The sequence below is a fragment of the Vidua macroura genome, chromosome 6 (genome assembly GCF_024509145.1).
Source record: "Vidua macroura isolate BioBank_ID:100142 chromosome 6, ASM2450914v1, whole genome shotgun sequence".
In the NCBI taxonomy this organism is placed as follows: domain Eukaryota; kingdom Metazoa; phylum Chordata; class Aves; order Passeriformes; family Viduidae; genus Vidua; species Vidua macroura.
The window spans coordinates 3,181,619-3,194,239 of NC_071576.1; the positions used below are offsets into that span (position 1 = coordinate 3,181,619).

Sequence of the window (12,621 nt, forward strand, 5' to 3'; positions counted from 1 at the left end):
CATTAAAGCTCATCTCATTCCAACCCCCTGCCATGGCAGGGACACCTTCCACTATCCCAAGCTGCTCCAAGCCCCATCCAACCTGGCCTTCAGGGATGGGGCAGCCACAGCTTCTCCAGACACCCTGGGCCAGGGTCTCACCACCCTGACAGGGCAGGATTTCTTCCCTATATCCCACCTAATCCAGTCCTCCATCAGTTTGAAGCCATTCCCCCTTATCTGCCACTATCTTACCCCTTCCTCAGGAAACCTCCTCTTGTTAGGATCTGCTGGAGGAAAGGAGAGGCAAAGGAAGAAAAATGTGCCACAGGAGAGTAATCAAGGAGGTCTTAAAGTCTCCTGGGATGTCTGGGTGGCTGATGCAACTTTGATACCACTCATTACTCAGGGTTTAAAGTGCTTAAAGGCAAACCCTCTCTCTCCTCCACTTCTCTTTTCTATCCTTCACACCTCACTTGTGTACAAGAGTGACAACGTGACTTGTGGCAGCAGCAGGATGTCACTGCTTGGCCACCCTGTAAGGGAGCATTTTGTACAAGATGAGAACTGATCCAATAGCCCAGGGAAAGGAACTCTGCTACAGCCTGGGGTGAGAAAGAGTTCCTTTTTCCTCTTCCTCCTTTCCTCCTGGAAAGCAAGATCCTAGATTACAGCAATGACAGCTGCAAGAATAATACCTTGCCTGTGTGTTCAAAGCCCTGCCTGTATTTTTTTGTGGCTGTACAAATGGGCCTGTTGACAAATATTAGTGCTCAACACAGCCTTTGCTTCCCATGTATCAGTAAATCACCACGGCTGCAGCAAAGCTACGAGTATTTGTCTCACAGTATTTTATGTACAGTCATGATCTGAGCTCTCACAGCTGCCTTTTTCACTCTATTTATTGTGATTTCAGCAATGCAGGAATACCTGGACAAACTTACAGCCTTGTTTTATCACATACTCACCACATAATGTTGTCACATAATGCTTATCACGTAAGACTATTGGTATTTTCAGTGTAGCTCAGAGGGGGAGCCCCCCAGCTGGGTAACAAATCTTTTCTAGAATTTTTGCACCTGGAATAATGCCTTGAAACCTCTACAAAACCCTGTGATAAGAGTTATTTTGTCACAGAAAGAACAATATTTTTGGCTTTGTCATCTCTCATCCCAGATGAATTAGCCAAATCAGAAAATCCAGCGCTGTCAATGGAGATTGTGCGAGTTCAGTTCAAGACTGTCAATCTAGAATCTGTTGTTCAAAACTGCAGATAACATGAGGCTGCCTGCAGTGCCTTAAGACACCTAGGAGTCACACAGGAATATCCTTCACTACACAAAAGCCCTGGAAACTTAGGTAAGGGGACACAGATATCAAGAAATGTACTACAGCCACACAGTCAGGCAGTGTAAGAGCCAACAATTGAAAAATTATTCTTTAATTTTTAAAATTTCTTTAAGTAGTCTATGCATTCCTTCTGCAATTCTCTGCTTTTCCACACTGGTCCAAGGGCTGACCACAGCTGGGGACAGGGATTTCTCTGCAGGTTCTTCTATAGATAAACAAGCTGAGCAGGACTGTGGTGCATGAACTGGTCATGGATTCCTCCACACCCAAAGCCTCTATGAGCTTTTCTCTTTGGGCTGGGAAACAGCACAGCTTCACATCCCAGAACTCAAACTCAATTCACTTCCTACTCCCCCTCTATATTCCTCTCTTTTTTTTTTTTTTTTCTTTTTTTTTTTTAGCTGAATGGCCATAAACTTCACCAGCAGATTCCATACGGGTTATGTTACACCACCACCTGACTCCAAATCAATTACAGTCCAAAGGGATAGAGTTGCAGAGAGTCTGTGAAGCCCAGCCCTGGGGTTTCCATGAGGGACAGAGAAACTACAGTGCTAAGAACAGAGCCTGGAGATCCAGCTGAAAGAACTGAGTGATTTCACGATGAAAGCATGGACTGGGAGGCAGGAGAGCCAGGTCTGTGTGCCCTGCTGCTGGCTGCCTGCAGGAGATCAATGCCCTTATTTCATATCTTAGTATATAGCTCCTTGTACACCAGAGTCCCTCATTTCTGGGGCTTCTCTGTGCTATCATAACCCAAATATTTCATTATAAAGATGCAAAATGTTTTCTGGAGGACAAAGGCACTGTGAGGGTCTGATATTCTGTTTCAACACAACAGCAGAGATTTCCACTGCAATTGTAAGAAATATGAGCACACCAATCAGTAAGAACTACCAGAATAACCCATATTCTTCTCTGACATCCATCATTAGAGGGAAATCACAGAAAGATGAGGATGGAAGGAACTTAATTCACCATGTTCTGCTTCCTGCTGTTACAAACAACTGTCATATAATCCTTTCCATAAGTCACACCTGACAAACAAACAGGTGTATTTTACAAGGCAGCAAGAAGTGCTTGTGAAGGGTACAGCCACAAAGATGAGATTAGGCAGGGTTTGGATGCCATGGATCTCATGAATGAGGCCCTCTGCCATCAGCACCAGTTGTGCTCCACACCAGAAACAGCACAGAGCACAGAGGGCACCTGGCTTTGTGCTTATACACAGAAAAGGCTGAGCACAAGGATTGCTCATCTCTCCTTCATGCCTTCCCAAGAGAAACTGGAAAAGAGATAGAAAATACAGTATTTCTTACAACCCTGGGACACACAGTGCTCAGCACAGCATTACGCAGCACCATGTTGAAATAACAAAGATAATTTGTTTTCTGCCAGTCTCAGAAGCAGCTGTAACATTCCTAAAGTTCAGCTCCTTTACCTTAAGGTTGAACTTACCAAATCCAGAAAAATCTCTGAGACTCACAGCTCTTTATCCTTTGTTTATCTCACTGAGTGGAGAAAAACAGCAATGACCAGGCATCGTGGCAAGGAAGAAATGGCTACAGGGCCTGGTGCAATGTGCTACATCCCTACATGTCCCAGCGAGGCACAGCCTGAAGTCTCAGCTCAGTTTTTAACTCAGCACAGCTTGGAAGGATATTAAAGAAGGGAAAATGAAAGAAAAGTGAAGATTTCTGGATAAACCAGCAGAAGATGCTGTTGCTAAGCACCTGTTCGATAAGTTACATAAAAAAACATGACATATCACCCAAAAGCCCAAAGCCAAATTTCTCTCTGGCATAACTCTACTAAATCAATCAAATTACACAAGGAATGACCTTAGTTCAACACACCTCTGCCAGCAGCCACTCAGGGTTTGCCCTTCCCAGTTTTAGCACTTTTCTCCAAAAGAATTGCGATGGAGACCAGGGAGTTCACCGGAAAGTCAGCCTTTGTAGATTTGGAGTTATGGGGAGGGGAAAGGAGGGGGTTGCAGCTCCTCTCCTGGCAAACCTGCCCTGAGCTTCCCTGCTGCAGGAACTCCCAGCTCAGCACATACGTTAGCGCCTTTCAGGGCATTCAAACCAACATAAGCACAGAAAGGAAAAAAAAATCTTCCCTCACCAGCTTTTGATACAACCTGGAAAACAAACAGCTTGGAAGAGTTCCTTTTTCCTCAGCAGTGAAAATCGTGGTAAAGCACCATCTTGATAGTTCCCAAAGAGATTCATTTACAAAGATCAGTATAGGGGAGGCTTGTTTGGTCTCCCGAGATGTATCTCATCCTCTGACAATTCACTGAGACCTTTGCTGTATCTCGCTATATGTGTATAATTATCTGCTCTGATACCTGAGCTCCTATGCAATACTCTTACTCCAAGTAATCCAAACTATCCCCAAGGCATGGCACACACAGAATGGTCAGGGGAGAGAGGGGAGGAGGGGCAGCGGACTTCCCTCGTTTGCCGCTGGAAATCGGCATTTTAGGGCCTTGTAGTCATTTCCTTGCTAGTGTGAGGAAACTTTTTGTACATTTATATAAAATAGGAGGCCAGAAGTGCACACCCCCATCTTACTTCCTAATATATTATGTTCTCCCCTGCCGAGTCCTGGGACTTAGTCTGGATTTGGTAACTGAAGTAATATAAATGTTAGCTAAGAAGTATTCCAGCAATATGGTTCCAATTTAAGCTTGTTTTGAAGTCTAAAGAACTAATATGTCTCAGAGATTCTTCACTGGATGTTTAGCTCTAATGTAATTTGTGCAGGGGTGCACACTGCTCTCTAGAAGCCCTTCTGCCATGCTCCAGAAAACAGGTTCCTTCCCCAGCAGGATGGAATTGTAGAATCCCAGAATGGTTTGGTTTGGAGGAGACCTTAAGGATGATTGAGTTCCATCCGCTCTGCCATGGGCAGGGCAACTTTCACTGGACCAGGTTGCTCACAGCCCTGAGTCCTTGACGTTGCAGAGCAACCACGAGCCCCACGAGGCTGATACTCGCTGGCCTCTTGTGAATTTTGAGGCTTTGCTTAGGGAATGGTGTCCTATTTGCCAGGCCTTGTGGATAAATGAAGGCTGCATGCCGCCACTGGTTTCACTCCCCTTTTCCTCTTGTTTTTCGGAGGCAAAACAAGCCACCTCTGAAGGAAGCCATGCTCTGCAAGCTGTTTGCACTTTACTTCAATAACATGCTTCTTGCAACGCTGCCTTTATTTGTGTAGACATGCATTCTCAAGGTTTGCCTGCCCCCTTTTCCTCCCTCACACCCCTACGGAGCCCCTGCCTGAATCCAAGTAATGAGCTAACCCATGGAACTCATTGCCCTTTATCTTGCTGGGGAACGTGCACCTTTTGAACTGCCATCTGCAGATTGTGTTGATGCACTGACTTGTTAACTGTGCCATACTGTGAAGGAAATGGCATGATTTAGATCAAGTGCTCTGGACGGCTGTTCATAAGAAACACTTGAGCCAAGCTGTTACTGCTCAGGATGTGCCCTGGGGAGAGGGGTTTCGTTTCGGGTCATGCTCTTGCCTTGTATGAGGGCAGGCGCAAAGTACTGAAATCACAGTCCTTCCCTGAAGCTGAGGGGAGGGGGGAGGAGAAACATTATGAAACCATAGAAGCGAAGCTGCCAAATTAACTTCTCACCCTTTCAATCACACTCCAGAGGATAAAAGCCTAACATTTCTGCCTCAGAAACAGGCTCAGTTTACACCAAACAAGTTATTTCTCTAATTTATCAGACTTGCCAGCTATCATTCTAATTATTGGAAACCTCAGACTTTTTATGAAGTCAGATGTACAGCGTTATTTGCATGGTTGTAACATATCACCAGATAAATAGGTCTTGGGGAAAGCAAGGCATTTTAGAAAGGGATCTGCAGGTTTCCTTACAGAGTTAGGGATTTAAGAACACTATCACTGTGACAAAAAATGTGGTTCTGGATTTAATTTTCTTTAAAAAAAAAAATGCTACTTCCAACATAAAGTAACATAGCTCAACATGAGAGGAGGAGACTATGACGGAAAGCTCATCAAAAGACTCCCGTTGACTTTCACTGGCTTTGGATCAACCCTTAATTCTTTATCTTCCTTTGCCTAGTAGCAGAATCATGGAAACAAGCTAACACCCAGCAGCCAGGCCAGGCGGAGGAGGAGGAGGCAGCAAGAGCCATCGGGACCGGCTGCTCACCCAGCCATTCCCAACACAAACACTGATTTGTCCGCTCTATGTAAATGGATGATTAGAGTCATTCTCTAAGACAAATTTACTTTTCTGCACACTCTAAATCTGTTTAGTCACTTTAAAGGTGTCAATTATTGGAGCATGCTAAGACTATGAATTTCTTAGTAATAGCTTTAATAACATTTTGAAATGAAAAGCAGATACCTTGAAGTTGGCTTACTTTGAAAAGACATATGAGTAGATCTGGTTTTAATTTATGTCCTATTCTACATCTGGAATCCCTTATAATTAAAACTAAAAGCTGGACTACTACTTCCACCTGTCAAATGATGAAAAGATGAATGCACTAATAGCTTACTAAATAGCCCAACATGATCGAGTTTACTTTCCAGTTCTATACAGTAAAAAAGGATTTTGGACAGGAGGCTAAAGGTCTTTGGTCATTACTAATAACACACTTTCAGTATTAACCTACACACCCCACTACCAGCACCACCACCCGTGCTTTTTAGCACCAAGATCTCTAAACTGCACTTTGCCTTTTAATCACTTGTGGGTATTCAGCTCTGCTGCTGCAGCCTCTCAAACTTTCCCGATCCACAGGTGGATTTTCTTCCCTATAACTATTTTCAGCCACTCCACATTTTTCTTCTTCTCATCTTATTCTCTTGTTAACTACTTTAATCCATCAAGTTTCCATCTGTACTTCTGAAGCACTCTTACCCCAAATTACAGCTTTCTCACTGATGTGAGCAGTTCAGGGCATGTGGCAACTTGGACTCTATTTTTGCATCTTCTGGTCCTGTTCCTTTATGATCCCATCACATCCTGTTCCTGTTGATCCACCTGCCTCATCTTACTACACTGGCTGATCCACGACAATTTTCCTGAATGGATTTGCATGGAACCAAACAAATCTGGACCCTCAAAAGATAAGTAGGCCAAGCAGGGCCTTGAAGTACAGACACTATAAATAAACTGACAGCTGTTGGATTAATAGTTAAAATACAATAAAAATACTCTCCTACAGAAATAAGGACACTTTATCCCGAATGTGTTCATACATCACCCATGGGTCTTTATAGATGCACAGCTGGATTATGAATCTTGGAGGGTAATCCTGGTGATTCCAGCTCTTCAGTGAGGGCATACAACCTCTGGAGCCCCTCTGCTCTGGAGCCAGGCTGGGAGAACTGGGGGTGTTCACCTGGAGAAGGCATCAGGGAGAGCTCAGAGCCCCTTGCAGGGCCTAAAGGGGCTCCAGGAGAGCTGAAGAGGGACTTTGGATAACAGATGTAGTGACAGGACATAGGGAGTTTCTTCCCACTGCCAGAGGGCAAGGTTAGATGGGATATTGGGAAGGAATTTCTGGCTGTGAGGGTGGTGAGGACCTGGCACAGGGTGCCAGAGATCCCTGGAAGGGATGTGGCTGCCCCTGGATCCCTGGAAATGTTGCAGGTCAGGCTGGACAGGGCTTGGAGCAGCCTGGGATAGTGGAAGGTGTCCCTGCCCGTGGCAGGACTTTGGAATGAGATGAACTCTAATGTCCCTCCCAACCCAAACCCTTCTGGGATTCCATGGTATAGCATTGCAAAGGAATTCACCCCTCTGGTATGTTTTGGATGTGGGGTTTCTTTTTTCAACATCTTTAAAGATAATTGGGCCGGAAAGAATGTGCTCTGAAGGACCAGAAGAATCCCAGAATGGTTAGGGCTGAAAGGGGTTTAAAGATCATCTAGTTCCAACTTTCCACTATCCCAGGTTGCTCCAAGCCCTGTCCAGCCTGGCCTGGAACACTTCCAGGGATGCAGGGGCAGCCACAGCTTCTCTGGGCACCCTGTGCCAGGGCCTCACCACCTTCACAGGGAACAATTCCTTCCCAATATCCCATCTAACCCTTCCCCTTGGCAGTGGAAAACCATTCACTCTTGTCCTGTCCTTCCATCCCGTGTCCCAAGTCCCTCTCCAGCTTTCTTGTACATATACATTCTTTTAAAAATAAAAGAGTAGCAAAGGAGTTCACTTCAGAAGGAAAACTTTAGTTCTGTCCTTGCAGAATCCTTGCAGCAGCCAGCCAGCTGTGTGGGCTGTCTCTGAAGATTAATTGTCTCATTGCCTGCCCTGGTTTCCTCTCTTCATAGAAATATGAAAATATCCGATCTGGAAAACAGGATTTTACTCTGCTTGCTAAACAGCTTGGAATATTCTAAAATGTGAGGGTGTCTGGCCTAGATAAAGCAGTCTAATTAACACTGTTGTTGGTATCCTTGCAGCTATTGCTATTTCCAGTGAACAAACCGCCCTCCAATAGTTCTGACAGTTCTGAATATTGAGGAATAATTATTTTTATATTACTGCATTCCTCAAATGAAAATAAAAGTCCTGTCTCCTGAGTTGCTAGAGAGCTGCCCAGAAGCCTCCTTGGCATGAAAATGCCAAGAGACATGAATATTCCAGCAAAATGCTCGAGCTCAGGCAGGGAGCTATGGAAAAAGCTGTCCCAAATATTACAAATGCGCAGCACTCGGCCTCTTACGTCAATGCAAAGAGTAATGTTTCGGCTGCCCCAGCAAGTAGGAAATGATGCAGGTATTAAACATTATTACGAGAACAGAGACACATTAGTTTCTGCTTATGCAGTAGGACTGTGAATGGAGCTTTTTGTTGGGGAGGATTTTCATGGGGAAAGTTAATACACTTTGTCCAGACCATGAGATGGTACAAATCAGTGTAGTTCCATCTAAATCAGTGGATCAGTGTTGATTTACAGCAGCTGAGGATCAACCCCCTGGTTTTTTGGCCTGCTGAGGATTGTATAACATATACTGCCCAGAAACACTGATGACAAATTTGAAACTGTGTAGGGATACGCTGAACCGAAAACCTGATTCAAACCCAAACTGGCTACTCTCCTTTTAAATCACTGAGAGCTGCTGTCTTAAACATTACTGTCAAAGGAGCATTTTTAAGCATGGATCAAAATCTGGTGGCTGCACCCTCCGGTCGGTGCCACGCATGCTGCATTCCATCCAAGCTCCAACCCGCTAGTGCCGATTCATAAATGATGTGTTGGTTTAATCTATTTTTCACAGGGGGTGTTTCAGAGCTGGAAAATTAGAAACAGGTAGAAGGGACTATTATTACTGTCTCATAGTGTGCTCTTGTACATGAGGATTGGATTAAGATAACATCTGGTCTATATTTCTTGAACTATTTCCCTTTTATCACAAGAAAATCGGCAACCCATCTCACAACTGCTCCTAATTTAGATCTAAATATCACTGATGAAACATTGTACAACATGCTGTTATCTATTAAAATTATTTCCCTGAAGGAACAGTGGATACTTTTATATTTTCCAGTGAAGTGAACCATATTCCCCCTTAGCACTAGCTAGTTACCTTATAATCATATACACAAATGGTAAAAACAAAATCACTTTGGAAAAAGCAACTGAATGCCCACCAAACCTTCAGCTGGTGTAAGTTACAGCACATTCAGTGATTTCAGGTCCATTGACACCATTCTCCTTGTGATAATGGTTTTGGTTCATGGTCTGAAAAACTACGAGGTGCTGAGCATCTTCTACACTCATTGCTTTTAAAAGGAACTGGTTAAATTATGCAAGCATAGAATCATGGAATTGTTCAGGCTGGACAGGACCTTAAAAATCATCCAGTTCCAACCCCCTACCACGGGTAGGGATACCACTCACTAGATCATCCACCCTGACCTTGAACACTTCCAGGGATGGGGCATCCACAACCAAAGCTAAACCTAGGCTCAAATAAATAATTCAGCAAAGTTTTTAAGGATGTGCTTTTACACACAATGAACAGTCTGAGGTTTCCTCGGGAAGCAGGAAGGCAGAGCACAGCACCCTGTCATCCCTCCCATTTGGTTCAAACAGAGAAATTGTCCGTGGAATGCAGTAATCTTTTTTTCAGCACTTTGCAGAGTTCAAGTCCCCAGAAAGCTGCCTATTGAGTTCAGCAAATAAAAACTTCTGTTTTCTTCACGAGTCTATAATTCTTTTTCATGGACAGTAAATCAGAAAAGGGGAGGAAAAAAGCATTTTACAATCTCAAGCTATTTTGCATACCTTAAGTGCACATCAGTTTTTCCCATTTCCATCATATTGTTACCACCTAAAACAGGGGAATTAGATAAGCATACGTTCCCTGTATTAACTGCTTTAATTTAAAAGTAATTTCTACCATCTGGAATTACTATTTACTGTTGTTTGGAAGAAGGGGGAAAAAAAGAATCTGAAACTGTAGAAAATATCATCACAATTTCTTTCAAAGAATAATCATTCTGAAGGAGGCAGATGCATACAAGGAATGCAATTGATTATCCACTGGTCAAGCTGGATATTTTGGAGGGAATTCTGAGAATAAAAAGTCTCTACAAGTTATCAGCGGTCAGACTGGAGCCATTCAGTTTTCACCTGCTTGTGTTTGTTGTCTGGCAACCAGTCAAGGGTGCTATTAGCAGAATTAAGCTCCAGAAGAAAAGATTACCCTGTAGGAGGTAAGATAAAGACTGGAAAGTGTGGCTTGTTATCAGTATCACAATAAGGACCAGGTCAGAAAGGATTCAGTGTGGGTTTCCTTTCAAACAGGTAATCTCTTCTGAAATAATAGAGTAATTGTTGCTTTGAAACCTTCCTGTGCTGCAGCACACTGCAGCTCATTTGATACAGATTCTGGATTTAATGGAGAACTCCAACAAACCTGAAACACACACAGGGAAAGCAAGAAAAGAACAGGGCACCAGTGGAAAATGTCTTTATCCTGTAATTCCAGGTCAATATAGCAAAACATAAAATATTATTCAGGGCAGTTTTATACTTTGATTTATGTCTCCCTCCTTCTCAGGCTGCTTTCTATCTGTCTGTAAAGTTTTGGTCTATAAATGTGCAGTAACGTAATACAAAATATTGCAAGAGTAATAACATATGCAATTACAGTTCATCTCACAAATCCTGAACACAAGCAATGAATCAAAGCTTTCCAGGGCTATTCCTTGAAATACAACTTTTTCTAGGTTCTATTCGAAGGCCTAAAAGCAGTCATTGGGACAAGCTGCAAGAGCAAGATGCACATTGCAGATGAGGAGCAGCATTTTATGTTTTTCTGGCAAATTGCCTAAATGTTTGTCTTGAAAAGTAATTGTTGAGTGGGCTTCTCCATTTTTTTCTTTATAAAGATAATGCACCTTTCTCTCAGCCGTCTCCTCTGGAAATGTGCATTAACTGTTTGGAGATGAAGTTGCAATTTGATTTCTTACTGTCTGCAGAAAGTGTTAACCTTTGAAGGTTGAACTTTGAAGTCTCAAAATGCAAAGATGAGCTGGTAAACAATGTCAAAGGAGAAGAAAATATAGGAAAGAATTCTCTCATTATCTGTCTATCTATCTATCTATCTATCTATCTATCTATCCATCTATCTATCTCTTACCTTATGGCAATTTTTTGATTTCCAAGACATGGAAAGGAAGCTCCCTTTTGGTGTAGATGTCACCAGTCTCACACACAGTCCTTTCCAAGCTGTGGCACAAGGAGGGAAGCCTGGTAGAAGCTGGTCAAGGCTACATCTTTTGCTGGAGCCATTTTGGGTCCTGGATGTGAAGCAGAAAGCAGCAGATTACACAGGGTTGTTCCATACAGAGGCAGTTCCCTGATCCTCACCTCAGTTTTCTGATGCTGCAGTTACCACAAGGTTACCTGGATTCAGATATGAGATACTTTACCCTTAAGAGTTTGAAGAGCTGCTCAAGGAACTCTGAGTTAGTACAGTTTTTATTTAAGAATTGTTGCAAAAGCAAGGAATGTGCAGAAATTAATTTATGTACCAATGTTTCCATAAAACTTAGGGATTGTGGGTAACTACAGAAGGATCAACATGGCATCAATTCCAGGTAAGATTATTATAAGGTTGTGAGGAGATGCACTCAGTTCTAAAGCAAAAAGTTCATAACCTAGATAATATTAATCCTCTTGATGAAATGGAATACAAGTCTTAAATTCTTAAAATTATTTCATTATTTCATAACCAGAGAAGCTGTGGCTGCCCCATCCCTAGAAGTGTTCCAGAATGGGTTGGACAGGTCTTGGAGCAACCGGGTCTAGTGGAAGGTGTCCCTGCTTATGACAGGGGGCTGGAATTAGATAAGTTTTAAGGTTCCTTTTAGTCCAAACCATTCTGGAATTCTATGTTTGTAAATATTTCTTTTGGTTAAAAGTAGTGGAGCTGAGAGAATAAATAAAAAAAATCTGCAAGGCACACTTCACACAATGTCAGTTTTCAAATAGTACTTTATAAAACTTGATTCAACACCCAATTAATGGCATGAACATAGTCAAGAAAAAATAATCCATACAGAAAATCAAATCCAAAGGTGCAAAGAACAGAGTCTGGGTACTCCCAGGGGTGCACAGGTAATAGCACAGTGATCTCACTGTGGACAGAGCCATTCAATCACACTCCACAGTTCAGAGGAAGAGGCAGCATTGCTGCTACTAAAGATTGCAGATGGCACAAAGCTGAGTGAAGGAAAGAATAACAGTAAGGGTTTGTCAGTCCATGAATTTGATGTGGATTACTTGGTGGTTGAAGCTCTTTGGTCTATTTACACATTTTTAATACAGTCAGCTGCAAGGCCATGGCTTGGCAAGGGCAGTGCAGGACTGGTTGGCACTGGGAGCTCTTTGGTTCCTGCGTGGGATATATCAGCTACAACTTTGCCTTCTGGGCACTTGCCTTCAAGTCACTCCAAACCTTTCCCAGTGGAAATGTTTGCACTGGCCATCCCTGTCTGTGCTGCCTATAGAAAGCACTAATGGTTATCCAGGGAGGGAAAGGAACCAGCCTTGAAGGAAGCTCGGTGTCCCAGTCCTTTAAAGTTGATTACCAGAACAATTCCTTGCTGTATCTTGTATTTTGCTAACCTACTCCTATTACCCTTCTGCTTCTGTGATACCTTAAAGGCAAAGAAATTACCACAAAGGCATAAAAGGGGAAAAAAAAAAAAAAAGATGGAAAGCTCCTCATTAGTAATAAAACTTAGACTCAGATTCCAAAATGAGCTGCACAGA

At 42.9% G+C, this 12,621-nt stretch overlaps 1 long non-coding RNA gene across 1 annotated transcript in view; it reads right to left on the reverse strand.

Annotated features, from left to right (window-relative positions):
- The window catches only part of LOC128809538 (uncharacterized), a 79,730-nt gene that overhangs the window by 49,665 nt on the left and 17,444 nt on the right, over positions 1-12,621 (reverse strand). Inside the window, exon 8 of the long non-coding RNA XR_008437757.1 lies at positions 10,985-11,144. This is a non-coding gene — a long non-coding RNA (uncharacterized LOC128809538). The remainder of the gene's footprint in view (positions 1-10,984; positions 11,145-12,621) is intronic.